Below are 6,000 nucleotides of genomic sequence, written 5' to 3' on the forward strand. Positions count from 1 at the left end.
ACCCATCAGGACAAATGCAAGAATGGCAAATTTCAAACAATCACGGCAATTCATGCTACAGGAGAAAAGGGTGTTGATTGGCTGGCAGCTTGACTCTGATTGGCTATGGAATTGCCTTGGTGAAAACAATGGGGGAATGTAGGCTTCTCAAGCTCTTAGTTAATTCCAAAAAGCCACAAGGCTTGAACATACGCCTTGCAGAGAGGGGTCCCTGTGTATGAATGTATGTCCCTTCTAACAATACCTGTGAATCCTCATACACATCACGGGAGATCAACCAGGTATGCATGATACAAAGAAAATTTAACTGCACATAAAAACTTCCAATATGAATGTGAAACATTTATCAGTTGCAAGTTACATAAAATCCATTTATTGTTGAAGGGTTAGATAGAGTAGATGAAGAGAAACAGTTCCTGATGGCTGAAGTGTCAATTAACAGTCAGCACGGTAGCTTCGCAGCTCCAGGTCCCAGGTTTGATTCCCCGCTGGGTCACTGTCTGTGGGGTTTGCATGTTCTCCCCGTGTCTGCGTGGGTTTCCTCCGGGTGCTCCGGTTTCCTCCCACAGTCCAAAGATGTACAGGTTAGGTGGATTGGCCATGCTAAATTGACCTTAGTGTCCAAAAAGGTTAGGTGGGATACTGGGTTACAGGGATAGAGGGTGCTCTTTCCAAGGGCCGGTGCGGGCTGAATGGCCTCCTTCTGCACTGTAAATTCTATGATAATCTATGAACCAGAGGGCATGGGGGAAAACTTTTTACAGAATGAGTAATTAGAAATTGGAATGTACGGTCTGACCAAGTGATGGATATAAATTCAATAGGTGCCTTCGAAATAGAATTGGAAAAGTTTCGAATGAGAAAAAAAATTGCACAGATATGGGAAAGGAGCCAGGACCTGGGACTAACTGGGTTTCTCTTTGAAGGAGCGAGCATAGACTCGATGATGGGCTGACCTGGAAAGGCCTGGATTTTAAACCCCATAAATTTGGACATCTCAAATGAAGAACTGGACACTTTACATTAAACTGCAGTTGACCTCAGGCAGGCTGATGGGAATTTGGACTTGACCAAAGTAACTTCACACCGACAAACTGCCAGGACCTGTCTGAACCTGTCTTGTCAATCACGTATCAGGAGATAATCGGTTCTATTGATATGCACCGATTTGTTTTGGGTTACCGAGATTGAACCAGATTTTCGGTCACCCAGAATTCCTACCGTTACCTTATATGGCAACGGGTTACATGCGAGCAACACCGCTGGAGATGGACACCTAGGGCAGGCCCCCAATACCCCCTCCCAATACCTCATTGGCCGAAAGCCAGAGAGGTTTCTGGAAAGGCGCAACGGGAGGGGGTCAAAGGTAGACACCCAAGATCGAAGACTCGGCATGGAGGTGACCTTGACCATTCTGAGAAGGAAGGAAGGAAGCAGCCAGACCCACCTTCATAATGATGGCCCTGAGAAACACGAGACTCAGGGAATCGGACCCACGCCTCAACTGAGTTCATCAGCAGCGGGTGACATCACGAACCTTTATAGTGATTGTCATTGGGCTCATCTAAGGGCTAAAATACTATACCGGATCAACTTGGTTTGATTTTATACTTGTGTTGTTGACCTTTGTTCGCCTTGTCAATCAAGATGTCTGGGTAAAACTTCTGATCAAATCCTGGTCAAAGTATCTGAGATGTTACAATGGGTCGAATGGCCTTCTTCAGAGTTGGACCGAGCTTTGATTCTATGTTGCTTACAGACGGCTCCGTATCACGCACATTAACACAGAACTATCTACAGCAGGGAGATGTCAATGCCGCAAGGTTGACAGATTTGAGATTCACAGAGCTCGTGTTTAATTTGAACATAATTACACAAGTGGGTTTCTTGCTTGTCATCCTCCATGGATTAGCTCAAGGATTCAACTAAACCGTCTCTGAGGGCAGCACGGTAGCGCAGTGGGTTAGCCCTGCTGCCTCACGGCGCCGAGGTCCCAGGTTCGATCCCGGCTCTCGGTCACTGTCTATGTGGCGTTTGCACATTCTCCCCGTGTTTGCGTGGGTTTCACCCCCACAACCCAAAGATGCGCAGGCTAGGTGGATTGGCCACGCTAAATTGCCCCTTAATTGGAAAAAATGAATTGGGTACTCTAAATTTATTTTTAAGAAACTAAACCGTCTCTGGGCGTTAAGGGGGAATGGAAAGTGATGGAGAGAGTGGAAAAACCCCGCAAATGAAAGCGAGATGGAGAGAATGACATTGAACGTAGTGCATAGAAAGAGGCCATTCCACCCAACAAGTCGATGCCAGCATGATGCTCCACCAAGGAAGAGAAATAGTGAGAGAGGGGAAAAAAGAGAAACAGGAGAGAAGGAATAATATGAAAGTAAAAAAGGGAACGAAATGAACAAAGAAGAGAATGACAATCTCAATGAACTGCTGACACCTAGTGGTTTGCATCATGAATTTTGACTTGTTCAAAGCACAATTCTAAGCCATTTCAAGATGACATTTGCCTGGTGAACCTTTTCTGGGACCATTACGGGGGAATTGGGGCATCGACCATTCATGCCGTAGTTAACCTCCACAAACAGAAATGTTGGCGCGTTCACTCTCTAACTGTGCTTTTCAGCTTGCCAGATAAGTGTCTTTCACATCGTTAGGAAGCTCCAAAGTGCTTCTCAACCAATGAGTTACCTGTGCAGCACGGACACTGTTGTTGCGTGGGCAAACCGGGTGCCCTCTTCCCCCAGGCCTGCACAGCAAGATCCCAAAGGAAGCACGGTGAGATGATAGGCCATTTTAATGTGCTTCTAAACGGGGAAGGGAACAGTGTTTGGCCAGGGAACTGGGGAGGTCTGGGGCCGCTTTAGCACAGACCAAGGCAGGCCAGCAGCACGGTTCGATTCCCGTACCAGCCTCCCCGAACAGGCGCCGGAATGTGGCGACTAGGGGCTTTTCACAGTAACTTCATTTGAAGCCTACTTGTGACAATAAGCGATTTTCATTTCATTCACTGTGCTCCTCTTCGAACTGTAACCGGGAGGCCGGATGTCCGATTAGCATCTCGTCCAAAAGACGTCAAACCGGGTTTCACACCCAGAAAATAAACAAGTTTATTTCTGGCAGTTTGACATGTTTTACCAGGACGAAACCATGTTTTTAGAAAAATCTGTTTCCAGATTATGAAAAGTGGTAACATCCTTCATCTGGAGGTCTTGCTCGGCGAGAGGTTCAAACCTGGCCAACCGTGCGACAGCAGCAACATAACTTCAACAGGTTGTCACCGCAAATGCTGCGAGTTTAATATTCAGCCATAAAAGTCATAGAATCATAAGAAACTGTCACAATTCCAATTGGTGTTATAGCGGGAAGGAAGGTTCCAGAATGAAGCCCTTGCTCAAAAGACCTTAACTGTTACTTTTTTTTATAAAGCATGGAGGAACAGAGTCGTGGGACTGCTAATTAGTTTTAACAACAAGAAAAAAAACCATTTATTAAACGTGAAAAGTTGGATTATTATACAATACTCCTTTACTGCCCCCTTATCTTAACAAACACACACAGTTTCAAAGATTAACTTGAATTACAAAGTACATTTTGAGCTATAATGGTCTCCTTAATACAAAGTCCCTTTTATGTACATAAAATGACTGTGGTCAAATACACGCACTGCTCTGAACTCAAGTTGGCATCAGTGGATTTCTCCTCCGAATCTCCCCTGATGATGAGGGTTTCAAGCCCCACTCCCAAAATGCATTTTAAAACCTTCTCTCATAATAATGCTTTCTCTTAGTGGTTTGCATTCAGAAATCCAGTACACGTTTTACAAATGACACTTTGAAATAAAGCTTCAGCTCCACTTTAAACAGTGAATCCAGTCCAGGATTTCACACCAGCTCCTTTAGGATTTCTTTGTCTTGACTGCTGTGTAAACTGTTCACAATTGATTTAACGTTCATATCCCAGATAGTATTAAAATTACATCAAACGTTTCATCTATCTCTGAAGCTTGTTGTCCCACTTTAAATCTAGTTAATGCCATTGTCCCTTTAACTCAGAAAACCTTGTTTACTCTCCCTTGAATTCTTCTGAACAATACCTTGGTCTCTGTTCTCTTTACTTCCAACGTCTTAGACAGGCTTTCCATCCCAATTCCCCAGTTATCTGGATTGTAACTAGTGCTTTAGGAACCCTGCTTCTTTGCAGCTCCCGTCCTGGGGCGACAGGATGGCACTGTGGTTAGTACTGCTGTCTCATAGCGCCAGGGACTCAGGTTCAATTCCGGCCTTGGGGCACTGTCTGTGTGGAGTTTGTACGTTCTCCCCATGTCTGCGTGGGTTTCCTCCCACAGTCTAAAGATGTGCAGGTTAGGTGCATTGGCCATGATAAATTGTCCCTTGGTGTCCAGGGATGTGCAGGTTGGGTTATGGGGTTATGGGGATAGGGGAGAGTGGGCATGGGTAGAGTGCTCGTTTGAAGAATCAGTGCAGACTCCATGGGTTGAATGGTCTCATTCTGCACTGTAGAGGTTCTATTGTTCAATGGTACAGTCTTTCTTCTGCCCGAATTAAGAGATATTCTCTCCCCATTATTCTGTTTCCGACCACTCTGGCATCCAGTTAAAAGTAAGAACAAAGGAAGGTCCTGTCCTGTTGCTGAGCAACACCCCTGTTGCTACAATTTATACTTCACACCGTAGCCCTCTCTAAGCACAATGTAAACAATTGGAACTTAACCAACCCCCACACATACAAAAACCTTTGTGCATATAGTAACATTGGAGGCAGTCCAAAGGAGATTCATCAGGCTAGTTCCCAGGATGAGAGGGTTGGCCTACCAAGGGAGACTAATTAGTCTGGGTCTGTGTTCCTTGGAGTTTAGAGGAGTGAAGAGTGACCTTATTCAAACATGTAAGATCCTGAGGGGGTTGACAGGGTAGATGGTGAGATGTTTTCACAGAGGGTGGTTAATCTCTTCCCTGGGGTGGGGCGGGGTGGGGGGGGGGGTGGTGGGGGGGGGGGGGGGTGGTGGGGGGGGGGGGGGGTTGGAGGCTGGATCATTGGAAGTGTTTAAACTGGAAATGGATAAATTTTTGATAGATGGAGGAATGGAAAAGGAGCTGAGGCCAGCATAGGACAGCCATGATCCTAGTGAATGGCAGGGCAGGCCTGAAGGGCCAGTGGACTACTCCTGCTTCTGATTTTTGTGTTCTTGTATCCGGCCTGAATCTAACTGCGAGTTTTACCATTCCCGGCACAGAAACCAACACTATACCTTATTTCTCATATTCAACTTTGGTTTCTTGACAGAAACAGATGGAGTCCATTCGGTCCATCGACTCAATGGCAGGCTCAATCTCTGCACAATCGCCCACTCGCCCGCTCTACCTCCGTATCCTGGAATATTTACTTCTCGCAAGTGCCCATCCGCACTTTCCTTTTGAAATCGTTCATCGTTGCAGCCTCCAGCACCCCCGTAGGCAGTGATTTCTAGGTCATTACCACTCACAGCATAAATTCATTCCTCCTAACAGCCCCTCCTCCCCATGCAATTCTTTGCCCAATACCTTAAATCTGTATCCCGCAATACAAATAGGAACAATGTTGTCTCTGTTGACCCAATCTGTTATTTTTCATGGAATTTTCATAGAATTTACAGTGCAGAAGGAGGCCATTCGGCCCATCGAGTCTGCACCGGCCCTGGGAAAGAGCACCTTACTTAAGCCCACACCTCCACCCTATCCCCCTAACCCGGTAACCCCACCTAAACTTTTTGGACACGAAGGGCAATTTAGCATGGCCAGTCCACACTTAACCTGTGCATCTTTGGACTGCGGGAGGAAACCAGAGCACCCGGAGGAAACCCATGCACACATGGGGAGAACGTGCAGACTCCGCACAGACTGTGATCCAAGGCGGGAATCAATCCTGGGACCCTGGAGCTGTGAAGCAATAGTGCTAACCACTGTGCTAGCGTGCTGGCCCTTTCCTGGAACAA

This window comes from Scyliorhinus torazame, chromosome 28, assembly GCF_047496885.1.
Source record: "Scyliorhinus torazame isolate Kashiwa2021f chromosome 28, sScyTor2.1, whole genome shotgun sequence".
In the NCBI taxonomy this organism is placed as follows: Eukaryota; Metazoa; Chordata; class Chondrichthyes; order Carcharhiniformes; family Scyliorhinidae; genus Scyliorhinus; species Scyliorhinus torazame.